Source organism: Hydractinia symbiolongicarpus, chromosome 9, assembly GCF_029227915.1.
Source record: "Hydractinia symbiolongicarpus strain clone_291-10 chromosome 9, HSymV2.1, whole genome shotgun sequence".
Classification (NCBI taxonomy): domain Eukaryota; kingdom Metazoa; phylum Cnidaria; class Hydrozoa; order Anthoathecata; family Hydractiniidae; genus Hydractinia; species Hydractinia symbiolongicarpus.
In genome coordinates this window covers 10,083,450-10,096,088 of record NC_079883.1, presented here as the reverse complement: position 1 = coordinate 10,096,088, position 12,639 = coordinate 10,083,450, and the positions used below count along the sequence as shown (strand labels likewise).

The following is a 12,639-nucleotide window of genomic DNA, read 5'->3' as shown; positions in this document are numbered from 1 at the left end:
TCTACGGCGGGAACAAAACGCGTACACTGGGGGAGAATACAGCCTATGCCCCGCGACACGGCAGTTTATAACACACTCAAGCCACAAGCATTAACAAACTTTGAAGGGTACCCTCATGCTACGGTGCAGTTCCAACTCATACTTACCTGACGGGGAAGTAAAGACTGATCAATGAGGGTTTTCTTCCAGAGTGAGGCTCTTGCATTGCACTACGCTTGGGCTGACCTCTGCGATTACTGCAAACGTCAGTAACTCGACCGTACAATTTCTGGTAGTGGGGGCCTGCGTCCGCGCTCGCCCCCTCCTTAAGTCAAAATGAATGAGCTTAGAAAAGTTGCGCGGCCAAATGTCGGTGGTGACTTAAACGCTAAGGTAAAACCTCGCTTGGCTGTTACGAAACGTGATTGCGATATAAGTCCTCGGAAGGCGGCGGAATTTTATTTTATTTGCCATTCCGTCAGGGTTATTGGATGATCGGCAATAGATCGAGTTTGTATGCATTTGAAAGCTCTTTTTTCTCGTACTATCACCTGAAAATGTCGTAGGAAAATGTCATAGGAAACACTTTCAACAACCGCCACGTTCCTTAATTGTTATAACAAGAAATATATCACAGCAAATGAAAATGAAAAGCCTACGACACCGGGAGTTCCCAGGCGGTCCCCCATCCAAGTACTATCCCGGCCCGACGATGCTTAACTTCCGTGATCAGACGAGAACGGGTGTGTTCATCGTGGTATGGCCGTAGACATTAGTAGGTGCAAATACGTGCAATTTATTTTGACGTTGTGATCAAATTTTTTTATTTAATTTCTTTGAGTTACTTAGGACAAGGCGTATGCATGGATTATCTATTAGACTTTAAGGTTATAGTTTTGTGAAAAAAAACAATGTTTTTTTAAAGATGTGTGGCTATAAAAATAGCCGTTGTTTTCTGAGTGTAGCGGTTTACTTCTTCTGTCCTTTGTCGTTCTTCTTTGGGAGTAAGACAGCTTGAATGTTTGGCAAAACACCACCAGCTGCAATGGTTACACCGCTCAAAAGTTTGTTTAATTCTTCATCATTACGAACAGCCAATTGTAAATGTCTTGGAATAATCCTAGCTTTTTTGTTGTCTCTTGCTGCGTTACCAGCCAACTCCAATATCTCAGCAGATAAATATTCCAAGACGGCTGCTAAGTAAACTGGTGCTCCAGATCCAATTCGGTTAGCATAGTGCCCTCTACGAAGGAATCTATGCACTCTACCGACTGGAAATTGAAGTCCAGCTCTTGAGGATCTTGTCTTGGCTTTAGCCTTAGCTTTTCCACCTTTTCCACGTCCAGACATAACTGCGATTTGATTTGTAAGTTAATACAAAAACGTACGAATATTTAACGTAAGTGTTAACGAAATAAACTTTACTCGTTTTTTCATCATAAAAATAGGATCGAAATCATGTTTTTTTAACCAATCATAATTAAGTATTAAACAAAAGATTTTTTTTTTAACCAATTAAATTGCGTATCGGCGTTTTCGGATCGAATTCGATCCGATTTTTTTACTTATAAACAAAAAGTTTTGACTTGCAGTTTAATGCTTATTTACAAGTTAAGTAGCAAAAATTTTTAACCATGTCTGACGCAGCAGCTAAAGGAGGAAAACAGGCACCTAAAGTAGCCAAGAAAGGTGAAAAAAGAGCCGGCAAAAAAGGAGGAAAGATTGGTGGAACTGGTGAAAAGAAACGCAAGAGAAAGAGAAAGGAAAGTTATGCTATTTACATCTACAATGTTTTGAAACAAGTTCACCCAGATGTCGGAGTTTCAAGCAAAGCTATGAGCATCATGAACTCATTTGTCAACGACATCTTTGAGCGCATTGCTTCCGAAGCTTCGCGTTTGGCTCTTCAAAACAAAAAGTCGACCATCTCTTCTCGTGAAATTCAAACCGCAGTACGTCTTCTCTTGCCTGGAGAACTTGCAAAACACGCAGTCAGTGAAGGAACAAAAGCCGTCACAAAATACACAAGCAGCAAGTAAACCAACGTCTACCAAACACAAACGGTCTTTTTTAAGACCACACATCTTTAAAAAAACATTTACTTGGCGTCACTACAAGTTAACCGAAGTTAATAAAACTTCTAAATAATGTGCTTAAGAACACTAGCCTACATTTAAAATACTTCCCCATGTGTGTGTGGATTAGCTTCACTTTTCATACGTATTATTAGCTGTACTTGCAGAAAAGACAAGTACATTGATCCATGTTATTGCTTACATTTAACTTAACCCAGCTTTTCACGGAAACACTCCCAGGCAAATTAACCCTACAAAGTATTTCTAAATTTTTTTTGTGTCATATATGACATAGTATCGTATAGCAATAAATGTAACTGTGACAAGACTTTACACATTGTGTAATTTGGAAGCGTGCACAAAGTAATGTTTTAAAAGATTTGTGGCTATAAAAATAGCCGTTTTTGTTGAGCAATGACAACGCTTAACCTCCGAATCCGTAAAGAGTTCTTCCTTGACGTTTTAAGGCATAAACAACATCCATAGCGGTAACGGTCTTGCGTTTAGCGTGCTCTGTGTAGGTTACAGCATCACGAATAACATTCTCTAAGAAAACCTTCAGTACACCTCTGGTTTCCTCATAGATAAGGCCAGAGATACGTTTGACACCACCTCGTCGAGCAAGACGCCGAATAGCAGGTTTTGTGATTCCCTGAATGTTATCACGAAGAATTTTTCGGTGACGTTTAGCACCTCCTTTTCCCAATCCTTTACCTCCTTTTCCGCGTCCAGACATATTGATATAGTTGCGTACAGAACGAGTACAAAAACAACGTTTGAGTTAACAGAATTCAGACAGCTTTAAAAAGAGGCCATAAAATTACCTACTGCTCGTGGAAACACCCTAATTAACCAATAGAGTTGCGTCATTACAAAATGTTCCGAACATTTTGTACATTTTTTTAAGTAAAACTGTAGTTTTTTTAAAAATTCGTGGTCTTAATGTTTCAGTAAGGCAATAAATTTGGCATCGTTGGAATTCGCCAAACCTTCTGCTACTTACTAAAAAAAAAAAAAGTCAAAAGCTTTTGTGTATCAGAAGATACAGCCGTTTTCCCGTAGCCAAAAAACACAGATTTTATAAAAATGTTAAAGTAATGAGCGTAATGTCATTATGCAGCCAATCAGAAATTACTTTCTTAGCACCAATCAAATGGTTTGTTTTGAACCTTAGCTGTCAATCAATATGAGAAATAAAACTTTGGCGCGATAGTGCATTTTAGACCGTCTTGTGTATCCGTACTACATCGACTTCTTAAAATATGGCTCGTACAAAGCAAACTGCACGTAAATCTACTGGAGGAAAGGCTCCACGAAAACAACTCGCCACTAAAGCTGCGAGGAAAAGCGCACCAGCTACTGGAGGAGTGAAAAAACCACATCGTTACAGACCTGGTACAGTTGCTCTCAGAGAAATCAGAAGATACCAGAAGTCAACCGAGCTCTTGATCCGCAAGTTGCCTTTCCAGCGTCTTGTGCGAGAAATTGCTCAGGACTTCAAAACAGATCTGCGATTCCAGAGCACAGCCGTTATGGCTCTGCAAGAGGCTTCTGAAGCGTACCTTGTTGGCTTGTTCGAGGATACTAACTTGTGTGCCATTCACGCAAAACGAGTTACAATCATGCCTAAAGACATCCAGTTGGCAAGAAGAATTCGTGGGGAACGTGCCTAAGCATCTTACCAAACAAAAAACGGCTATTTTTATAGCCACACATCCATAAAAAATATTACGGCTAGCTTTTTATATCAAACTTTGTCCTGCTTTCTGTTTAAATTTTATGCTACATAAAAATTTTATGCTACATAAAGTTTGACAATGTTAAAAATATGAAGGGCAAGAAAAGTAAAAGCAAGAAAATAAGAAATTTAAAAACGAAAATACTTAAACTTAGGGAATCTAATCTTAAATTTACTCTTTTTTAACTGTTTAAGTGACTTAAACAAGTTTAACTTTGTACCAAGATAATGTTTTTTTGTAAATGTGTGGCTATAAAAATAGCCGTTTGTTAATGTAATAGCCAGATACACACAAATTATTTTTTTGCGGTCTTCTTTGCTGCCTTTTTGGGAGTCTTTTTGACCTTCTTTGCTGCAGGTTTTTTAGCAACAGGCTTCTTTGTGGGTTTCTTAGCTGCTGGTTTCTTAGCCGAGGCTTTCTTTGTGGCAGGCTTCTTTGCTGCTTTCTTTGGCGTGCTCTTCTTTGCTGGCTTCTTTTTTGGTGTACTTTTCTTTGCAGTAGGCTTCTTTGCCGTTGGCTTTTTTGCTGCGGCCTTTTTCTTAGGTTTTTCTTTTTTTACCTGACCTAGCTTGAATGATCCAGAAGCACCAGTGCCTTTAGTTTGAATCAAATCGCCTGATGTTACTCCTCGTTTAAGAGCCATTTTCAGATGATGATCTGAGTTTTCAGCAACTTTGTAATTTGCATGAATATATTTTGTAATAGCTTGGCGAGATGAACCACCGCGTTCCTTTAGGGTAGCGATAGCAGCCTTGATCATGTCCACATATTTAGGGTGATCAGCTGTCTTCTTTGCAGCAGGTTTCTTCTTGGGTGCGATTTTCTTTGGAGAAGCTGCTTCACTCATTTTTAATGTTTTCTTACAACAATCCAACGATAAACGATGCTTGTTATCACAGTAGAAGTATACTAAACATTACCGTGTAAATGAGATATAATTTAAGACGGTGCGAAGTATGCGGACGTAAAAGTACCACTCCCGGGAATTGATTTGGCGCGAAAACAGAAATGTGTGTTTCTGTACATCGTATAATGTCCGTTTTGGGTGCCGCGACTATGCGAAAGCATGTTAATTTTTATTTGTAGTACGACGCAATAGTCTGCAAGAGAAGCTGCTGGAGTTTGAGGTCTTCAGCATTACATCTAGTCTGTTAATTTGGGCTTCTTCCGCGCTCGTGTTAGGATTTTCATAAAGCGTTCTTTGGTTTGCGTTGCGTATGTCGGCCTACATCATCGACACGGCCTGTTTCCGGCTATTAGGAGCAATTCATATATTGGGCACTGCGTTTCGACTTTTTTATTAGACCACAGTAAAAAAATTCACTCACAGAAGTCCCTTTCTTTCATGGCTACAAACACGAAGAATTCTGTCGTAAGTAAAACGAATGCGCAAGCCAAAATGACGATGGGGCGAAGTCATAAGCATGGCCCTGTGGCCCAATGGATAAGGCATCTGACTACGAATCAGGGGATTCCAGGTTCGACTCCTGGCAGGGTCGCACTGTCGCATTTCGGCTGCATGGTCTACTGTGTAACGCGCGCGCACGTTCTGGCGTAATGCGTTGATAAACGGAATGTACGCAGACATATTGGAAAGTAATATCACGCACTTAGTATCGTCGCCTTTGTTAGCATTCATGTAAGTTACCATCCACTCGCTACAGTCGCTCTCCATCCTACGGCTAAATCAACAGCCGTGATTTTTACTATGTCGCCGTCCATCCGTACGCGGTGACAGTTGTAAGCTTTACAGTAACGTGACATGCTCCACAAGCAGTTACGGTGTGTGGACGATGCCTATCATGGCAACGCTTGTTCTTTATCGCTTCTCGGCCTAATGGCTAAGATCAAGTGTAGTATCTGTTCTTATCAGTTTAATATCTGGTAGGCCATTCTCTGAATGGTCAGTATATTAATCTGATTTTTGGCCTTGGGTCATGGAGGTGGATTCATTCACGCCGTGACCACGGGTTGCCTTGGTGTTGCACTATTACCGATGGCGGCCCACATAAGCAATAAAAGAATAATAGCAGTCCTCTTTCCGACGGCACTCTGCATAGTCTACGGCGGGAACAAAACGCGTACACTGGGGGAGAATACAGCCTATGCCCCGCGACACGGCAGTTTATAACACACTCAAGCCACAAGCATTAACAAACTTTGAAGGGTACCCTCATGCTACGGTGCAGTTCCAACTCATACTTACCTGACGGGGAAGTAAAGACTGATCAATGAGGGTTTTCTTCCAGAGTGAGGCTCTTGCATTGCACTACGCTTGGGCTGACCTCTGCGATTACTGCAAACGTCAGTAACTCGACCGTACAATTTCTGGTAGTGGGGGCCTGCGTCCGCGCTCGCCCCCTCCTTAAGTCAAAATGAATGAGCTTAGAAAAGTTGCGCGGCCAAATGTCGGTGGTGACTTAAACGCTAAGGTAAAACCTCGCTTGGCTGTTACGAAACGTGATTGCGATATAAGTCCTCGGAAGGCGGCGGAATTTTATTTTATTTGCCATTCCGTCAGGGTTATTGGATGATCGGCAATAGATCGAGTTTGTATGCATTTGAAAGCTCTTTTTTCTCGTACTATCACCTGAAAATGTCGTAGGAAAATGTCATAGGAAACACTTTCAACAACCGCCACGTTCCTTAATTGTTATAACAAGAAATATATCACAGCAAATGAAAATGAAAAGCCTACGACACCGGGAGTTCCCAGGCGGTCCCCCATCCAAGTACTATCCCGGCCCGACGATGCTTAACTTCCGTGATCAGACGAGAACGGGTGTGTTCATCGTGGTATGGCCGTAGACATTAGTAGGTGCAAATACGTGCAATTTATTTTGACGTTGTGATCAAATTTTTTTATTTAATTTCTTTGAGTTACTTAGGACAAGGCGTATGCATGGATTATCTATTAGACTTTAAGGTTATAGTTTTGTGAAAAAAACAATGTTTTTTTAAAGATGTGTGGCTATAAAAATAGCCGTTGTTTTCTGAGTGTAGCGGTTTACTTCTTCTGTCCTTTGTCGTTCTTCTTTGGGAGTAAGACAGCTTGAATGTTTGGCAAAACACCACCAGCTGCAATGGTTACACCGCTCAAAAGTTTGTTTAATTCTTCATCATTACGAACAGCCAATTGTAAATGTCTTGGAATAATCCTAGCTTTTTTGTTGTCTCTTGCTGCGTTACCAGCCAACTCCAATATCTCAGCAGATAAATATTCCAAGACGGCTGCTAAGTAAACTGGTGCTCCAGATCCAATTCGGTTAGCATAGTGCCCTCTACGAAGGAATCTATGCACTCTACCGACTGGAAATTGAAGTCCAGCTCTTGAGGATCTTGTCTTGGCTTTAGCCTTAGCTTTTCCACCTTTTCCACGTCCAGACATAACTGCGATTTGATTTGTAAGTTAATACAAAAACGTACGAATATTTAACGTAAGTGTTAACGAAATAAACTTTACTCGTTTTTTCATCATAAAAATAGGATCGAAATCATGTTTTTTTAACCAATCATAATTAAGTATTAAACAAAAGATTTTTTTTGTTAACCAATTAAATTGCGTATCGGCGTTTTCGGATCGAATTCGATCCGATTTTTTTACTTATAAACAAAAAGTTTTGACTTGCAGTTTAATGCTTATTTACAAGTTAAGTAGCAAAAATTTTTAACCATGTCTGACGCAGCAGCTAAAGGAGGAAAACAGGCACCTAAAGTAGCCAAGAAAGGTGAAAAAAGAGCCGGCAAAAAAGGAGGAAAGATTGGTGGAACTGGTGAAAAGAAACGCAAGAGAAAGAGAAAGGAAAGTTATGCTATTTACATCTACAATGTTTTGAAACAAGTTCACCCAGATGTCGGAGTTTCAAGCAAAGCTATGAGCATCATGAACTCATTTGTCAACGACATCTTTGAGCGCATTGCTTCCGAAGCTTCGCGTTTGGCTCTTCAAAACAAAAAGTCGACCATCTCTTCTCGTGAAATTCAAACCGCAGTACGTCTTCTCTTGCCTGGAGAACTTGCAAAACACGCAGTCAGTGAAGGAACAAAAGCCGTCACAAAATACACAAGCAGCAAGTAAACCAACGTCTACCAAACACAAACGGTCTTTTTTAAGACCACACATCTTTAAAAAAACATTTACTTGGCGTCACTACAAGTTAACCGAAGTTAATAAAACTTCTAAATAATGTGCTTAAGAACACTAGCCTACATTTAAAATACTTCCCCATGTGTGTGTGGATTAGCTTCACTTTTCATACGTATTATTAGCTGTACTTGCAGAAAAGACAAGTACATTGATCCATGTTATTGCTTACATTTAACTTAACCCAGCTTTTCACGGAAACACTCCCAGGCAAATTAACCCTACAAAGTATTTCTAAATTTTTTTTGTGTCATATATGACATAGTATCGTATAGCAATAAATGTAACTGTGACAAGACTTTACACATTGTGTAATTTGGAAGCGTGCACAAAGTAATGTTTTAAAAGATTTGTGGCTATAAAAATAGCCGTTTTTGTTGAGCAATGACAACGCTTAACCTCCGAATCCGTAAAGAGTTCTTCCTTGACGTTTTAAGGCATAAACAACATCCATAGCGGTAACGGTCTTGCGTTTAGCGTGCTCTGTGTAGGTTACAGCATCACGAATAACATTCTCTAAGAAAACCTTCAGTACACCTCTGGTTTCCTCATAGATAAGGCCAGAGATACGTTTGACACCACCTCGTCGAGCTAGACGCCGAATAGCAGGTTTTGTGATTCCCTGAATGTTATCACGAAGAATTTTTCGGTGACGTTTAGCACCTCCTTTTCCCAATCCTTTACCTCCTTTTCCGCGTCCAGACATATTGATATAGTTGCGTACAGAACGAGTACAAAAACAACGTTTGAGTTAACAGAATTCAGACAGCTTTAAAAAGAGGCCATAAAATTACCTACTGCTCGTGGAAACACCCTAATTAACCAATAGAGTTGCGTCATTACAAAATGTTCCGAACATTTTGTACATTTTTTTAAGTAAAACTGTAGTTTTTTTAAAAATTCGTGGTCTTAATGTTTCAGTAAGGCAATAAATTTGGCATCGTTGGAATTCGCCAAACCTTCTGCTACTTACTAAAAAAAAAAAAAGTCAAAAGCTTTTGTGTATCAGAAGATACAGCCGTTTTCCCGTAGCCAAAAAACACAGATTTTATAAAAATGTTAAAGTAATGAGCGTAATGTCATTATGCAGCCAATCAGAAATTACTTTCTTAGCACCAATCAAATGGTTTGTTTTGAACCTTAGCTGTCAATCAATATGAGAAATAAAACTTTGGCGCGATAGTGCATTTTAGACCGTCTTGTGTATCCGTACTACATCGACTTCTTAAAATATGGCTCGTACAAAGCAAACTGCACGTAAATCTACCGGAGGAAAGGCTCCACGAAAACAACTCGCCACTAAAGCTGCGAGGAAAAGCGCACCAGCTACTGGAGGAGTGAAAAAACCACATCGTTACAGACCTGGTACAGTTGCTCTCAGAGAAATCAGAAGATACCAGAAGTCAACCGAGCTCTTGATCCGCAAGTTGCCTTTCCAGCGTCTTGTGCGAGAAATTGCTCAGGACTTCAAAACAGATCTGCGATTCCAGAGCACAGCCGTTATGGCTCTGCAAGAGGCTTCTGAAGCGTACCTTGTTGGCTTGTTCGAGGATACTAACTTGTGTGCCATTCACGCAAAACGAGTTACAATCATGCCTAAAGACATCCAGTTGGCAAGAAGAATTCGTGGGGAACGTGCCTAAGCATCTTACCAAACAAAAAACGGCTATTTTTATAGCCACACATCCATAAAAAATATTACGGCTAGCTTTTTATATCAAACTTTGTCCTGCTTTCTGTTTAAATTTTATGCTACATAAAAATTTTATGCTACATAAAGTTTGACAATGTTAAAAATATGAAGGGCAAGAAAAGTAAAAGCAAGAAAATAAGAAATTTAAAAACGAAAATACTTAAACTTAGGGAATCTAATCTTAAATTTACTCTTTTTTAACTGTTTAAGTGACTTAAACAAGTTTAACTTTGTACCAAGATAATGTTTTTTTGTAAATGTGTGGCTATAAAAATAGCCGTTTGTTAATGTAATAGCCAGATACACACAAATTATTTTTTTGCGGTCTTCTTTGCTGCCTTTTTGGGAGTCTTTTTGACCTTCTTTGCTGCAGGTTTTTTAGCAACAGGCTTCTTTGTGGGTTTCTTAGCTGCTGGTTTCTTAGCCGAGGCTTTCTTTGTGGCAGGCTTCTTTGCTGCTTTCTTTGGCGTGCTCTTCTTTGCTGGCTTCTTTTTTGGTGTACTTTTCTTTGCAGTAGGCTTCTTTGCCGTTGGCTTTTTTGCTGCGGCCTTTTTCTTAGGTTTTTCTTTTTTTACCTGACCTAGCTTGAATGATCCAGAAGCACCAGTGCCTTTAGTTTGAATCAAATCGCCTGATGTTACTCCTCGTTTAAGAGCCATTTTCAGATGATGATCTGAGTTTTCAGCAACTTTGTAATTTGCATGAATATATTTTGTAATAGCTTGGCGAGATGAACCACCGCGTTCCTTTAGGGTAGCGATAGCAGCCTTGATCATGTCCACATATTTAGGGTGATCAGCTGTCTTCTTTGCAGCAGGTTTCTTCTTGGGTGCGATTTTCTTTGGAGAAGCTGCTTCACTCATTTTTAATGTTTTCTTACAACAATCCAACGATAAACGATGCTTGTTATCACAGTAGAAGTATACTAAACATTACCGTGTAAATGAGATATAATTTAAGACGGTGCGAAGTATGCGGACGTAAAAGTACCACTCCCGGGAATTGATTTGGCGCGAAAACAGAAATGTGTGTTTCTGTACATCGTATAATGTCCGTTTTGGGTGCCGCGACTATGCGAAAGCATGTTAATTTTTATTTGTAGTACGACGCAATAGTCTGCAAGAGAAGCTGCTGGAGTTTGAGGTCTTCAGCATTACATCTAGTCTGTTAATTTGGGCTTCTTCCGCGCTCGTGTTAGGATTTTCATAAAGCGTTCTTTGGTTTGCGTTGCGTATGTCGGCCTACATCATCGACACGGCCTGTTTCCGGCTATTAGGAGCAATTCATATATTGGGCACTGCGTTTCGACTTTTTTATTAGACCACAGTAAAAAAATTCACTCACAGAAGTCCCTTTCTTTCATGGCTACAAACACGAAGAATTCTGTCGTAAGTAAAACGAATGCGCAAGCCAAAATGACGATGGGGCGAAGTCATAAGCATGGCCCTGTGGCCCAATGGATAAGGCATCTGACTACGAATCAGGGGATTCCAGGTTCGACTCCTGGCAGGGTCGCACTGTCGCATTTCGGCTGCATGGTCTACTGTGTAACGCGCGCGCACGTTCTGGCGTAATGCGTTGATAAACGGAATGTACGCAGACATATTGGAAAGTAATATCACGCACTTAGTATCGTCGCCTTTGTTAGCATTCATGTAAGTTACCATCCACTCGCTACAGTCGCTCTCCATCCTACGGCTAAATCAACAGCCGTGATTTTTACTATGTCGCCGTCCATCCGTACGCGGTGACAGTTGTAAGCTTTACAGTAACGTGACATGCTCCACAAGCAGTTACGGTGTGTGGACGATGCCTATCATGGCAACGCTTGTTCTTTATCGCTTCTCGGCCTAATGGCTAAGATCAAGTGTAGTATCTGTTCTTATCAGTTTAATATCTGGTAGGCCATTCTCTGAATGGTCAGTATATTAATCTGATTTTTGGCCTTGGGTCATGGAGGTGGATTCATTCACGCCGTGACCACGGGTTGCCTTGGTGTTGCACTATTACCGATGGCGGCCCACATAAGCAATAAAAGAATAATAGCAGTCCTCTTTCCGACGGCACTCTGCATAGTCTACGGCGGGAACAAAACGCGTACACTGGGGGAGAATACAGCCTATGCCCCGCGACACGGCAGTTTATAACACACTCAAGCCACAAGCATTAACAAACTTTGAAGGGTACCCTCATGCTACGGTGCAGTTCCAACTCATACTTACCTGACGGGGAAGTAAAGACTGATCAATGAGGGTTTTCTTCCAGAGTGAGGCTCTTGCATTGCACTACGCTTGGGCTGACCTCTGCGATTACTGCAAACGTCAGTAACTCGACCGTACAATTTCTGGTAGTGGGGGCCTGCGTCCGCGCTCGCCCCCTCCTTAAGTCAAAATGAATGAGCTTAGAAAAGTTGCGCGGCCAAATGTCGGTGGTGACTTAAACGCTAAGGTAAAACCTCGCTTGGCTGTTACGAAACGTGATTGCGATATAAGTCCTCGGAAGGCGGCGGAATTTTATTTTATTTGCCATTCCGTCAGGGTTATTGGATGATCGGCAATAGATCGAGTTTGTATGCATTTGAAAGCTCTTTTTTCTCGTACTATCACCTGAAAATGTCGTAGGAAAATGTCATAGGAAACACTTTCAACAACCGCCACGTTCCTTAATTGTTATAACAAGAAATATATCACAGCAAATGAAAATGAAAAGCCTACGACACCGGGAGTTCCCAGGCGGTCCCCCATCCAAGTACTATCCCGGCCCGACGATGCTTAACTTCCGTGATCAGACGAGAACGGGTGTGTTCATCGTGGTATGGCCGTAGACATTAGTAGGTGCAAATACGTGCAATTTATTTTGACGTTGTGATCAAATTTTTTTATTTAATTTCTTTGAGTTACTTAGGACAAGGCGTATGCATGGATTATCTATTAGACTTTAAGGTTATAGTTTTGTGAAAAAAACAATGTTTTTTTAAAGATGTGTGGCTATAAAAATAGCCGTTGTTTT

The 12,639-nt window shown here is 40.6% G+C and overlaps 10 non-coding genes across 10 annotated transcripts; 7 read left to right on the top strand and 3 right to left on the bottom strand.

The window, feature by feature from the left end:
- Positions 1-138: 138 nt before the first annotated feature.
- Positions 139-303, top strand: LOC130660025 (U1 spliceosomal RNA). Its single transcript, XR_008987227.1, has one exon. It is a non-coding gene; the product is annotated as a U1 spliceosomal RNA (small nuclear RNA).
- Positions 304-631: 328 nt separating this feature from the next.
- On the bottom strand, positions 632-750 carry LOC130658067 (5S ribosomal RNA). Its single transcript, XR_008985284.1, has one exon. It is a non-coding gene; the product is annotated as a 5S ribosomal RNA (ribosomal RNA).
- Positions 751-5,219: 4,469 nt separating this feature from the next.
- Positions 5,220-5,292, top strand: Trnar-acg (transfer RNA arginine (anticodon ACG)). The gene has a single exon. It is a non-coding gene; the product is annotated as a tRNA-Arg (tRNA).
- A 322-nt stretch (positions 5,293-5,614) lies between these two features.
- On the top strand, positions 5,615-5,806 carry LOC130661072 (U2 spliceosomal RNA). Its single transcript, XR_008988268.1, has one exon. It is a non-coding gene; the product is annotated as a U2 spliceosomal RNA (small nuclear RNA).
- A 185-nt stretch (positions 5,807-5,991) lies between these two features.
- On the top strand, positions 5,992-6,156 carry LOC130660024 (U1 spliceosomal RNA). The gene has a single exon (XR_008987226.1). It is a non-coding gene; the product is annotated as a U1 spliceosomal RNA (small nuclear RNA).
- Positions 6,157-6,484: 328 nt separating this feature from the next.
- On the bottom strand, positions 6,485-6,603 carry LOC130658066 (5S ribosomal RNA). The gene has a single exon (XR_008985283.1). It is a non-coding gene; the product is annotated as a 5S ribosomal RNA (ribosomal RNA).
- Positions 6,604-11,072: 4,469 nt separating this feature from the next.
- On the top strand, positions 11,073-11,145 carry Trnar-acg (transfer RNA arginine (anticodon ACG)). Its single transcript has one exon. It is a non-coding gene; the product is annotated as a tRNA-Arg (tRNA).
- Positions 11,146-11,467: 322 nt separating this feature from the next.
- Positions 11,468-11,659, top strand: LOC130661071 (U2 spliceosomal RNA). The gene has a single exon (XR_008988267.1). It is a non-coding gene; the product is annotated as a U2 spliceosomal RNA (small nuclear RNA).
- Positions 11,660-11,844: 185 nt separating this feature from the next.
- LOC130660023 (U1 spliceosomal RNA) lies at positions 11,845-12,009 on the top strand. The gene has a single exon (XR_008987225.1). It is a non-coding gene; the product is annotated as a U1 spliceosomal RNA (small nuclear RNA).
- A 328-nt stretch (positions 12,010-12,337) lies between these two features.
- LOC130658064 (5S ribosomal RNA) lies at positions 12,338-12,456 on the bottom strand. The gene has a single exon (XR_008985282.1). It is a non-coding gene; the product is annotated as a 5S ribosomal RNA (ribosomal RNA).
- Positions 12,457-12,639: the final 183 nt, after the last annotated feature.